This window comes from Dromiciops gliroides, chromosome 5 (assembly GCF_019393635.1).
Source record: "Dromiciops gliroides isolate mDroGli1 chromosome 5, mDroGli1.pri, whole genome shotgun sequence".
Taxonomy (NCBI): domain Eukaryota; kingdom Metazoa; phylum Chordata; class Mammalia; order Microbiotheria; family Microbiotheriidae; genus Dromiciops; species Dromiciops gliroides.
Window position 1 is genome coordinate 232026901 of NC_057865.1, and position 14668 is coordinate 232041568.

General features: G+C 38.4%; 1 protein-coding gene across 5 annotated transcripts in view; it reads right to left on the reverse strand.

The window, feature by feature from the left end:
• The window catches only part of TAFA2 (TAFA chemokine like family member 2), a 578300-nt gene that overhangs the window by 139244 nt on the left and 424388 nt on the right, over positions 1 to 14668 (reverse strand). The window lies entirely within an intron of this gene.

A 14668-nucleotide genomic window follows, 5' to 3' on the forward strand; every position in this document is an offset into this window, starting at 1 on the left:
TGAAACAGATATCAATCAATGCACACAGAGTAATTCTCACTGCACTGTGCTTGAATAAGTTTTCATCTAGTTTCTTTTTGAAGACCTGGAGGACCTCCCTCATTCCTGAGCCTGACAATGTCCCTTTGAAATAACTCCAATTGTTGGAATTTTCCTCCTTTCAAGCTTAAGTTCATGTCTTTACAAACCCCACCCAATTGCTCATGGTTTCTTTCCCCTAGAGCCAATTAAAACAAGTCTAATCCCTCTTCCTAATGAGAACCCTTCAAAGATTTGAAGACAGCTATTATTACCCCTTCTGAGACCCCTCTTTATTATGGATAACTAACCCCAATTCCTCAACTGCTTTTCATATGACATGGTGTTTCACCACCCTAGTTGTCTTTCTCTGGATACTCTCTAACTTTATCAATATATTTCCCAAATTATGGTACTCAGAAAGAAACACAATACTCCAGATGTGGTCTGACTAAGGCACAATACAGTGGGACCTTCCTTTAGAAACCCAAGGCTACTCTGACTGCTATTTCTGGCATACCACACTGCTGTCTCATGTTGAATTTTAATTCTATTCAACCCCACCCCCATCTTCTTTTTTGGGGGGTGGGGCAATGAGGTTTAAGGGACTTGCCCAGGGTCACACAGCCAGTAATTGTCAAGTGTCTGAGGTTAGATTTGGACTCAGGTTCTCCTGAATCCAGGGCAGGTGCTTTATCCACTGGACCACCTAGCCGTCCCCCCACCTCTATCTTCTTCAGACAGCTTGCTATCTAACCATGCCTCTCCCATCTTAAATTTGTGGGTTTTTTGGAAACTGGTAGAAAACAGTATATTTCACCTTGTTAGATTTCAAATATTCAACCCAATGTTTTACATCTTTGCATTTAAAAACTCCAATAGCATCTTGCACTTTTAGTTTCTAAATTGACTCTGGGTTTGCCTTCAGTAAAGACATGATTAACTTAATGCACTCATCATTTCTTGGGAAAAAGGGGTTCAGAATGTGTTGCTGTTATGGTAAATATCTTTCTGCTTTTTGGAGGTAGTATATTTGTGGTGCGATAATTCAGATGGAGAAATGACATAGAGAATTCATACACTGGAGAGAAGCTATCCACCATAGCCAAAAAGTAACCTTAGAGAACTGGGAAGAGATCAGACCTGATCTAGACCATAATTTCTTAAACCATGGGTCATGACCCCATATGGGTTGAATATACCTGGGATTGCATAAAGATTTCTCAACCAAAAAGGGGTCACAAGTGGAAAAAGTTTAAGAAGCCTTGGTCGAGACCAGAGGAGTCAAACATGTGAGCTGTGCTTCTAAAACCAAATTAAAATGTAATTGGGAAATATTTAATAAAATACATAAGAATACAATAAAGCATAGGTAACTACATTTGAAAAACTAAATCAATATGCAGTCCACAGACATCCTTATGTATAGGTTATTGGCCCTGTTTCTACTCAAGGTTGACACCACTGGCCTAGACTGAATCTGAACCAGAAGAGAAATTCACCATGTATTTACTTGAGTGACTAGTAGTCTACTCATAGCCTGCTCTATGGTCTGGGGATGAATCAAGGACACAGATGAATGAAGTACAGGTGAGTGACAGAGGAAAACTAATATGAGCGTGAAGGTCTTTTACCCAAGATCCCCCAGATTTAGGTTGCCCAAAGCTCTAGGAAGGATACTACAGTGGAGTCAAGCACTGGCTTTGAAGCCAGAGGACCTGTGTTCAAATCCAGACTCTGCTGCTTATTGCCTGTGTGACTTTGGGCAAGTTACTAAACTTTTCTGATCTTTAGGTCTTCATGTGTAAATTGAACATCCTGGACTAGATGTCTAACTGTGGGATCCATCTTTCACTATGAATGTCCTTGCAATTATGAGTCATCATTGAAGAGGGCTTCTTATGATTATGTTGCTCTATGGTGTTACCTCCCCTAAATTACTCAAGGTGAGGGGGGCAAATTGAAGGTTCAAGATAAAATGGAGCCCAATGATTCAACCTTCAACTGTCTCTAAAACTCATCCCATAGTTATATGACAAATTAATGAATAAAGGCAATTTTCCAAAGCACAATGGATTTATTTTAAAATAATTCCAGTTTGTTTGAAATTTTTGGTAAAACAAGGCAAAACAGTCCATCAAAATACAAATTTATTCACTCAATGAAATCCATTTTTCAATAAGAAACTACAAAATGAAAACATCAAATTAATATAATGGAGTCAGGCTGATATGGGAAGGGACAAGGAAATAAGCAAATTTTGATTATATGTTGTTATATTTATTATATGTTATATATTATTATATAAATATATAGTACCTATGTTACATATAATTATATATATAATATATAGTAATAAATAGATAGTACCTACTATGTGCCAGGCCCCATACTAAGTGCTTTACAAATATCAACTCATTTTATCCGCAGAAAAAACTCTGGGAAGTAGGTGCTATAACTATCCTCACTTTACAGTTGAGGAAATGTAGGTAAACAGAGTTTAAATGACTTGCCCAAGTTCACACAGCTGGTAAAAGTCTGAGGCCAGATTTGAACTCAAGTTTTCCTGATTCCAGGCTAAAAGAAGTCAACTTGAAGCTGAGAGGCTTTGACTAGACACTTTTGATACCGGCACTTACTTGCTGTGTGACCATGGACAAATGATTTAATCTCCCCGAGCCTTGTTCCCCTGATCTGCAAGATTGAGAATATACTTGCTCTACCAATCTCACAAGGCTGAAAGAAAAATGACTGTGCAACTTTAAGGTTGCTATGTAGAAATGTGAGATAGGATTTATCTTGCTATTATTACTCCATTAACCTTAAAAAGAGAGATCACATGCCTTTTCCTGTCTCAATATAGGCTGGTATTCCTCATGAAAGAATAGTGGAGGAACCTAACAATTGCCTTCCAATACTCCAGGCTTTGATGGGAAATGAAGTGTTCCCAAAGGAAATAGAATTGGGTCTTCAATGGGGGTAAAGGGAATTCTGAGGAAGAAGAATGGAAAATTGACCTTTGTCAGGAGATTGTAGATTGGGAAAAAGATAACAGAGGAGGAAAGGAAGGAAAAGAAAACCTTCACAGCTGGAACAAAAACAAACAGACCAAACAGATTTGATGCTCTTTGTGAAGAGTAAAAGCTGGATGTGCTAAGGAGAAAATTGCGTTCCTTGTCCTCCAGTGAATGATATGGGAGAGACATACATGCTTTCACTCACTGAGAGATTACCCATTAAAGGTCAGCACAAGAAGCATAGTAGTCATAGTTGGTGATTTCCTGCTCTGGGAACACCGAGGCAGGTATTTGTCAGCCTGATAACAACAATAGAGAGCTCTGTTGTCTTCCCGGGGCATGCATCTAAAACATAACAGGGAGCCTCCCAATATTTCTCAAAAAAGAGGATTGCCACCTACACTTGGTATTTCTTATGGGCACATATGATACTAGTTGAAAGAAACTAAAGAGCATCGTGCAAGATTACAAGGACAAGAAACTGAAAGTACAGGTTGTAGTTTCCCTCATTGTTGCCAACTAAAATTGACAGGCAAAGGGGAGGAAATGGATGTGGGAAAGGAACAGCCGGGATGACAGACCAGACATTACAGGTCAGAAATGTGCAGTTAACAAAAGCTGGTCTTGTGAACTTCTGGAAAAGGAATGAGTAAGTATAAAGAACAAGCACTGTTTCATTATGACTATCTCATACTGGACCAACCTTACTTCTGTTTTTGAAACAGTTACTAAATTAATAGGTCAAGGGAATGCAATCAATTGAGGCTAGCTAGACTTTAATGAATTGTTTGATTATGTATCCCATTCCATTCTTGAGGAAGAGATGGAGAGACATGGACTAGGGTCAAACCCAGAAACAGAGACCACTAAACCATACACAAGGATCCCTACAGGCTGCATGTTGACTTGGAAAACCACATATGAACATTATCTATGTTTTATTATATTTTTATTTATTTTGTTAAATATCTCCAAATTACATTTTAATCTGGTTCAAACTAGATTTGGGGCTATGTTTGATACCTCTGCACTAGGTGATATTTCGATTAGGTGGATTTGAAACTGGCTGAACGGCTCAATTCAAAGAGAACTTGTTAAAGGTACAATACTTGGCAGCAAGTCTCTACTGGAGTCCCCCAGAGGAGCTATGTATGATCCTGTTCTGTTTAAGGTTTTACCAATTGCTTTAATAAAGTGTTGGATGGCATACTCATTAAACCTGAAGCTAAACCAACCTTGAAAGACATGGATAAATCTAAAATCTTAAAATTAAGTTTAAAAGTTAGTTTCACAACTACAGGATGTTAGAGGCATGGTTATGTAAGCAGTTTATATTATAAAGAGCTGAGTTGGTACGGCAGATCTCCCCATCCCAGCACCCTCCTTGAATAAAGCTGGTAAAATCTTGACTTTTTTGTTTGTTTGTTTGTTTGTTTGTTTGGCAGGGCAATGAGGATTAAGTGACTTGCCCAGGATCACACACCTAGTAATTATCAAGTGTCTAAGGCCGGATTTGAACTCAGGTCCTCCTGAATTCAGGGCCAGTGCTTTATCCACTGTGCCACCTAGCTGCCCCCCAATCTTGACATTTATTAAGAGAAGCATGCATAGCTTCCAGGAATTAAGAGGTGATAATTCTTCCCATTCTGTTCTAAGTCATAGTTTGAGATGAGTGTTGACAAGCTGGTGAGGAAACAGGTGAAAGTTTTGTTGCTTTTGCTGTTCATCATTCTTGAAGAGGATCAATGACATCAGGAAGGTGATGTCTTGACTTAGAAGTGAATTGGATTGGGGCAGGTAGGTGGCATAGTGGATAAAGCACTGGCCCTGGAGTCGGGAGGACCTGAGTTCAAACCCGGCCTCAGACACTTGACACTAACTGTGTGACCTCGGGCAAGTCACTTAACACCAATTGCCTCACCAAAAACCAAAAGGGAATTGGATTTAAGTGAGGCAGACTTAGATAGAGTCATCAGACTCCCTCTCTCCTCCAGAGTCATTGGAGGCCAGTGGCAAGACATAGGTCAAAATGACTGGCAATGGCCCCAAGTGCAGTAGGGGATGTTGCCCTGCCCTTTTTTGTTAAGGTCTTTTCCAAGTTTAACCAAGGATATTGACAATGTATATGTCTTGAGAGTCAGTCAAAGGGACTCAGGTGCTTTAATTTGGAGAAGAGAAAGTTCAGGGGGAGCACAGTGGTTTTGTTCAATGATTTTAAGGGGTATGATCTAAAAGAGAGACTGGGGACAGCTAGGTGGTGCAGTGGATAAAGCACCATCCCTGGAGTCAGGAAGGAGGACCTGAGTTCAAATCTGGCCTCAGATACTTGACACTTACTAGCTGTGTGATCCTGGGCAGGTCACTTAACCCCAATTGCCTCACCCAAAAACCAAAGAGAGAGAGAGAGAGAGAGAGAGAGAGAGAGACTGAATTTGTTTTATCCAGTATGTCCAATATAAAACAGAATCAGGAGCAATGGGTGGAAGTGACAGAGAGGCAAATATAAAAAAAATAATAATTGGCACCTATATATCATTTATTATGTGCCAGGAACTTTGCTAAGACCTTTACAATTATTTGATCTTCAGAACAGAGTATGTGCTATTGTTGTTGTTGTCTCAATCTTGTCTGACCCTTTGTGACCCCATTTGGGTTTTTTTTTTGTTGTTGTTGTTTTTGTTTTTTTTAGTGAGGCAATTGGGGTTAAGTGACTTGACCAGGGTCACACAGTTAGTAAGTGTTAAGCGTCTGAGGCCGGATTTGAACCCAGGTACTCCTGATTCCACGGCTGGTGCTCTATCCACTGCACCACCTAGCTGCCCCTGGGTTTTTTTTGGCAAAGATATTAGAATGTTTGCCATTTCCTTCTCCAGCTCATTTTACAGATGAGGAACCTGAAGCAAGTGGTTAAGTGACTTGCCCCAGATCACACAGCTAGGAATTGTCTGAGGCTAGATTTGAACTGAAATCTTCCTGCATCCAGGCCCAGTGCTCTATCCACTGAGGTAGCTTCCTCTTAGGTGCTATTATTATTCTCATTTTATAGATGAAGAAACTGAGGCAAGGTGGTTAAGAGGTTTGTGACTTGCCCAGGGTCACACAACTAGTAAGTGTCTTTGGTCAAATTTGAACTCAGGCCCTGCACTCTACCCACTATGGCCCCTACGTTTGATGTTAGGAAAAAGTTCGTAAAAATCTCATATGACTGAAAATGGGATGAGCTATCTTGGGAGGTAATGAGTCCTCTTTTGTTTGAAGTCTTCAAGAAGGGGTTGCAGGAGTACTTGATAGGTATGTTACAGCAAGGATTCCTATAGGCTTTGTGTTGAACAAGATGCTATTGAACTCTCTTTTGACTTTACATTTCTATGATTCTGAACCATCAAAGGGTTTCGAACAATGGAATGATATGACCAGCTGTAAACTAACCTGACAGTCCTGTAAAGGATGGCTTAGAGGTGGATAAGCCTGGAGGTCGCTATGGTGGGAAGGAAGCTATTACAACAGTACAGGTGACAGTTACTGAAAACCTGGACTACGTCCATGGCAGTAAGTAGAGAATGAAGAGGAGAGATTACAGAGATAGAATCGATAGGACTTCAAAAACAATTGGATATGGATATTGGATATGGAGGATGAACCTCCATACCATGTCAAAGAACACCCTGAAACATCAAGCATGGGTATCTGGGGAAATGGTGGTACTATTAACAAAACAAACAAACAAAAAAGAATCTATTAATAACTTATCACAACCTTGAAGTCTTTATTGGCCAAGTGCAGTATAATAATTATGACTAAAATAGTAATTATTGGTGTGAATTTCTAAAGAAGCATCAGAATGGAGACTTTATTTTCATTGCCTCTTTTCCAATCCATTCCTAGGGAAAACAATTGCTATATAATGTCTAATATGTTTAATTGATTTTTTTGTTTGGGATTCTGTTTAATTAAAAAGCCCAAGCTTCCCAGAATTAAAGAAAGCTCTGTTAAGTTTCTAAAGCTTTGCTGCCAAAAGGCTTAAGACTCCTTTAAGAGCCATAATGATGTTCTTCCCCCACCCAAAATACAAAATTCTAGTCACGTAGTTACCTCCACTAGCTCTGAGTATTTTTTTTAAAAGAAGCATAAATAAAAATAAAAAGTCTTAATTTTTTGCAGGTACATTCACTCCAAAGACATTTTCTTTTCTTTCATAACAGTCGATGTTAGATTTTCTGTCAAAACTTCAGTGGCTCCTTTGCCTATTTATAGGATAAAATAGGAAATCCTCTGTTTGGAATTTAAGGCTTTATACTATCTGGTTCTTGCCTTCCTTTCTACCTGATTTCACTGTACTCCTCCTCATATACTCTACATTCCAGCCAAACTGATCTAATTGCTGTTTCCAGTAATTAATATTTCATCTCCCACCTTCAAGCCCTTGCAAAGGCTGTTTCCCATGTATAGAACATACTGACTTCTCGCCTCTTAAACTCAATATCTAAAGGCTTAGCTCACATGCCACCTCCTACAAGCTGCCTATCCTGATCCATACCCCTTGTGCTCTCTCCCTCATAAAATTACATTTTAAAAGTTATTTTTCAAATTAAACTCTCCTGCCCTCTTCCCCCATTGGAAAAAAAGGAAAATAAAATTCATGCAACAAATACTCATAATTAAGTAAAACAAATCCTTACATTGACTTATGTTTTAAGTAATGCATAGAGCCCATCACTACTTAATTTAACTTGTGGTTATTTAGTATTTCCTGTTACTGTTCAGCCATTTTTCAGTCATGTATGACTCTCCATGACCCTATTTGGGGTTTTCTTGGTAAAGATACTGGAGTGGTTTGCCATTTCCTTCTGCAGCTCATTTTGCATCAGGAAAACTGAGGCAAACAGGGTTAAGTGTCTTGCCCAGGGTCACCCAGCTATTAAATGTCTGAGGCTAGATTTGAACTCACTCTATCCACTGTGACACCTCACTGCCATTGGTAATTACTAGTCCCTGTAGTTGTTATATAGCTCTAGGACAATGTAAAACACTTGAAGGCAGAGACCCATTTGTGTGCTCCTGGGAAGGAAAGCTATGACAAATCTGGACAGCATAACCAAAAAGCAAAAATATCATCTTGTCAATAAGTCCATATAGTCAAAGCTGTGGTTTTCCAGTAGCAATAAGAGTTGTCTATAAGGAAGTTGGCTATAAGGCTGTAAGATTTGGAGTATGAGGAAGGCTGAGTACTACAAAATCAACACTTTCAAATTGTGGTGCTAGAAAGGAATTTTGAGAGCAAGGAGGTCAAATCCCTCAATACTTAAAGAAATTAATTCTGACTATTCACTGGAAGGTCAAATACTGAAACTGAAGCTTAAATACTCTGGCCACATAATGAGAAGATGGCACACATTAGAGAAGACCTTGATGTTGAGAAAGATTGAAGGCAAAGGGAAAATGGGATGGCAGAGAATAAGGATAGATAGTGTCAAGGAAACAACACCGAAAAGTCCTTCATGTTGGACAATATTGAATGCAAGAGGAGAGGGGAATGACACAGGATGAAAAAGTGTCATGGAAGCAAAGAACATGAGCCTGCACAAACTCTGGGAGATAGTGGAGGATAGAAGGGCCTGGTGTCCCATGGTCCACAGGGTCACAAAGAGTCAGACACGATGGAATGATTGAATAACAACAACAAAATTCCCGACCCGTACAGAGGCACCATATAAAGCAGCTAGAAAACCAGACAGAAAAACCTGACTTCAATTCAGTATCTGACATATATTAGCTATGTGACTCTTACATATCACTTACCTCTCAATGCTTTCTAAGACTATAAATTCAAGAAAGTATCCTGCTATATGCAATAGTAGGAGGAGTTCCCTCTCTTGGGATTCTGTATGTCAGTAGAAGCACAGTGACAGCCCATGTTATGTTTCCTTGAATATAGCACCCTGCCTTATACACAGCACACACTTAATAAATGTTCTTGAAGTGCCTCCTTACCAGGAATAGCGATTAAAATGACATTAATTATAGCGTTTAACATTAGTAACATTTGGGGGCAGCTAGGTGGCACAGTGGATAAAGCACTGGCCCTGGATTCAGGAGGACCTGAGTTCAAATCTGGACTCAGACACTTGACACTTACTAGTTGTGTGACCCTGGGCAAGTCACTTAGCCCTCATTGCCCCACAAAAAAACAAAAACAAAAATTAGTAACATTTACATAAACTTGAGAGTTTGCAAGGTACTTTACATATGCTCTCATTTGATCTTCACAATTGTTGTTGTTTGTGCTTTGTTCTCAAAGAGGACCATGACATTGAGAGGTGATGTCATGACTTGAAGGGAATTGGATTTAAGTGAGATGGGGCTGTGCAAAGTCAGTAGCCTCAACCCTCTCCTCCAGAACCACCTGGATCCATTGTCAAGCATACATCAGGACCACTGGAGATGGCCGTGGATGTTTAAGGCAATCAGGGTTAAGTGACTTGCCCAGTATCACACAGCTAATAAGTGTCAGAGATCAGATTTGAACTCCTGACTCCAGGCCGGGTGTTCTAACCACTGAGCCACCTAGCGGCCCCTGATCTTCACAATAACCCTATGGGATAGGTGATATTAGTATGTCCAATTTATAGATTGGAACTTCAATTTTACATTAAAATTGCACTTTTGAGGGGTAGGTAAGTGGTATAATGGAAAAAGCACTGGCCCTAGATTCAGGAGGACCTGAGTTCAATTACGGCCTCAATCACTTGACACTTACTAGCTGCATGACCCTGGGAAGTCACTTAACCCTCATTGTCCCAGAAAAGAAAAAAAATTGCACTTTTGACAAAGCAATAAAATGGAAAAAAGCTTAGGCCAGAAGCCACTAAAAACCTTTTAGTAAGTATAAAGGGAATTAGATAGGTAGCTATCAGAAGCCTTTTTAAAAAATAAGCAATTTCTACTCTATGCAACATCCCTAAACAAAAACACTCAGATATATAAATAAAAAGGAAAATGTAGTATTCAAAAGTATAAATTTCAACATCTGTATGTTTGTTCAAATTATTCATATTTATCATTTTCTAGCCCACTTTTTGGAGGAGCAGGTAGGTGCCACAGTGGATAGAGTTATGGGCCTGAAGTCAGGAAAATTCATCTTCTTGAGTTCAAATCTGGCCTCAGATACTTATTAGCTGTGTGGCCCTGGGCAAGTCACTTAACCCTGTTTGCCCCAGTCTCCTCATCTATAAAATGAGTTGGAGTAGGAAATGGCAAACCACTGCAATATCTTTGCAAAGAAAACCCCAAATGGGGGTCATAAACAATCAAATACGACTGAAAAACAAGTAAACAAAACCCATTTACTTTACTTGTAGGGAAGATCCAGGACCTCCCTCAAAACCAATTGTCTTAGAATTGTGTAAATACATTTTGTCAAATAAGACAGGGATGTATATGATATATTTTAGAAAGCTTTCTTACATGTGTGACCCTGGGCAAGTCACTTAATACTCACTGCCCCACCCCCAAAAAGAAAACTTTCTGTCCCAATTGTTTGCATTTTTAAAGTTTCAGCACTCAAAAGGGTAAGTTTTGGTTATATAGAAAATAAACTTATGAGGGACACATCACTTTCTAAATCAGGCAGTGTGGCGGCATGTGAAAACTTTAAAGTTTAAAGGTCCTAAGTATAAGAAAACTTCCTTGTCTTTCCCTTCTTTCCCACTACACTGAAAGTAGACAGACAGGAGAAACTATAGCAAAAATGGGAATGCCATAGGATTTAAAGAGGGAGTAATCTTAGATTTTTTTTTAAAAATAAAGGTAGTATGGCATATTGTGATGAGTGGCTGACCTAGAGGCAGAACTGGATTGCATGGTTTGATCATAAGCAAGTCAATCATTCAGAGCTTCAGTTTTACAATCTATAAAATGGGATAATATTCGCATTACCTACTTCAGAGAGTTGTTCAGACAAAAAAAAAAAGGGTTTTGTATAGATAAAGTGCTCTACAAATGGGAATTACTATTGTCTTTTCCTGACCCCTCATTGGATGAAACAACTGACATAACTGAATTGTCCAAGGTCACATAGTTAATGAGGAACAGATAAAGAATGAAACCCAGATCCAACAACTACAGATCCAAGAATCTCCGCTATATGATAATTGTGATGGTGTTAGCTAGCATTTATATAGTACTTTGAGGTTTTCAAAGATCTGTACATGTTATCCCATTTGATCTTCACAATAGCCCTACAGTTATTATCCCATTTTACAGGTGAGGAAACTGAGATTGCTCCATTGACACCACCATACAAATGCTTTGAAAAAGCCAGACTGCGCTGTCAGTCCAAATTAAGCCTGAGTCTATTTAATTCAGGATGGCTTTCTCCTTCATGAAATCACTTCTAAACTGGCTTCTCTACTAAGCTTGTTTGTTGATTTTTATATTGTATTCTACCACTTCCTCGGTATAAATCTGCTTTTTTTCCCCAAGCCAGATAAAGAAGATGCAATATGATTATCATTAGAAGAGAAAAATAAGCCATCATAGGGTGTCATCTATAATAGAGAATTCACATACCATCCATAAAAGTCAATTCTAACTGAATTAACATATGAAATGTACTAAAGCCCTTCCATTTAAACTAAATCCTATCTGACACTTTAATATGCATCTTTCTTTTGATTATCACTAGCAAAATAGAAAATGAGGATAAGAGATATCCACAGATAATCCCCAACCTTCATTGAAATCTCAGCCTTCTGTCCCACCAAAGAATTTTGGCAATAATCTGAAAAAAAATGCAGGTTCTAGCAATACTTTGTACTTTGGCTTCTGACTTCATCATTCAACTGAAATTGCTCTCTCTAAAGGTACCAAAGAGCTCAATCCCCATTGTTCTTGATCTCTCTGTTACCTGGCATTTCACAATAAATGTCCTATAGGAATCTCAAACATAACATGTACAAAATTTAACTCATCATCATCAACATCTCTATCTCTTCTCTCTGTCTCACACACATGCACACACACACACACACACACACACACACACACACACACACACACCCCTCTTCTTAACTTTCCGATTTTAGTCACATAAATCAACATCAGCACTGTTCTTTACTCCTGACTCTGCCTTACTCCACAGACTCAATCAATTGACATATTGTGTCATTTCTACCTTCAATTCCCTTGCATACATCCTCTTTGCTTTACTCAAATGACTGCTACCCATGTTCACATCCTAATGATTTCTCACCTGAATCATTGAAGAAGCCTACTAATTGGTCTTCCTACTTCAAGTTTCTCACCTCTCCAGTATGGCCTTCCACATAGCTACCTAAAGTGCAGGTCTGACTCTGTCACCCCCTTCTCAATAAATTCTTTCTCCAGTGAGGGATCATGACCTTACACTCAAAGCACCATCACATAATCAAAGAAATGCCTAAAACAGTGACTCTAAAAAGGATGTCCCACAGGTGTGCCAGTGAACTGTATTGAACTTAGACATGCATTCCCAATTGCATGCCCAAATCTTCCATAGTGTCCCAGTTCCTCATAGAACAAAATAATATTAAGCCTGGAGTAAAAAAAATTGAGAATTACTGGCTTAAAAGATTGAGTACCTTCTTTCTTTTGGCTCTACCTTATCTCTCATTACCTTTATTAAAGTGAGAGAACAGGAAGCCAGGCAGTCTTTGATAATGTCACATTTCCCTTGAGAAGAGGACAGCAAACTAGACTAATGTCCTGAAGTAATGGAATCCAAGTATAAAGGACTCTCCTTTTCTCTTCCTCTCTCTCTGTCTGTCTCTATCTGTCTCTGTCTGTCTCTGTCTCTGTCTTTCTGTCACTCTGTTTCTCTCTGTTGCCATCTCTCTATCTCTCTTGCTGTTTCTCTCTTTCACTGTCTCTGTCTATCTCTCTATTTCTGTCTCTGTCTCTGTCTCTTTCTTTCTCTCTTTCTCATCTCTTTGTCACTTTTCCTCTCCTTTTCTCTCCTTTCTTTTTATCCCCTCCTCCTCCTAAGTTCAGGTTTCCCCCAGGAATGTTATTGTCATACTGTACAGTTTTTATGGAATTCTTGAACTAACTTCCCCACCTGGGGGGAGTTTACTGTAACAACATTAATAAAAAGACAGTATTCCATGTATTTTGCATAGAAAAAAATTATATACATTATTTGTACATATGTATTTAGCTATAATTATAATAAATTAAATTTATTAGAGTATTGTCAATACCATATCAATATAGTACTTAGTAATAGCTTAAACACCTGAGCATTTGACTGATTAATAATCCAAGCAGTAACCATGCAGGTTCTGTGAACCATACTCTATATTAAGCTTCTGTAATACATTATTTATGCTTTGTAGTCTTTTACAATGAGATTTCAATTTCTTTAAATTTCAATGTATTCATTCATTGACATTATAAATTCCTAAAGGGCCCCAAATTTCAGCAACTTCCATTTTTGAATCAAAATCATTCTATGAATATATATGTTTTGCATAATGTCATTGTCATTTTACAGCCATTCTAATGGAAAATGTATACAATTAACTCTTTCCTTTCCTTCCCCTAAGCTATTCTTTCATACTCTAATATTTCCCTGTAAACAATGAGCTATGTGGCTGTCCTAGTTTCCTTAGCTATAAAGCAGTTGTGCCCTTTCAGGATGTACTAAAAATGCACGGCAACAACCAAATGGTTACCTAAGTCTTCTCAAGAAAATTTCCCAACTGTGAGATTTATTAGATTGTGGAATAACACACCGCAGTAGTGATGGGAGCTCCATTACCTGAGTCTATTCCTGAAAATGCACTGAGAATCAGCCTAATTTTAATGTCTGGAAAGGGGATTGGACCAACCCACTAGCATTCTTGACATTTGCTAAATGTCGCTATCTAAAACCTGTTGACCTTATTATCCCCTTCCACTCTCTAGATTTCAGTCAGGGAGAGCATGAGGAATCCAGGTGACAATATATAGCATATTTTAAGACATTACACTGCAGAGGTTTAAGTCCAACTAAGAAGCCAAATCTTTAATTAACAATCTGATTTCCAGGCAATTCTGAATCTAGGAAGAATAAGTCTCTATAGTGTGAGTAATTTTTTTAAACCTAATTGGAATAAATTTCAATAATAAATTATATTTATATTAGATTAATTTAATAATAAACTAGCAATAGTAATTCTAGAACACTTCTCCTGAAAAGAGGTTACAAATGGCAATACTCCATAGGCTAAATTTCTACTGAAATATATGGTAAATATATTGGTGACACAGGCTGTGCCAGGTCTTGTTGATCTCTCCCTTCTCTGGCATTTATTATCTGTCCCTCTCCTTTGCTATCTCATCTATACCACCCTTTGTTTTGTGTGTCCAGCTTCACCAACTAGATTGTAATATATGCTCACATAGGAGATTAATAAACAGAGTTGTGTTTAATATATGCTTAATAATAATGCGAGATAGGGGCTCTATCTATAATTTTAGTAGTACAGGGAACTTCTGCATAAGAAAAATTCCTTCATCAATGCAAGTTGGCATCTTCTCTGCTACTAAAAGTCATAGGGTTGCCTAGAGCATTGAGAAGTTAAGTATTTTTCCCAGGGTCAAACTGCCAGAATATA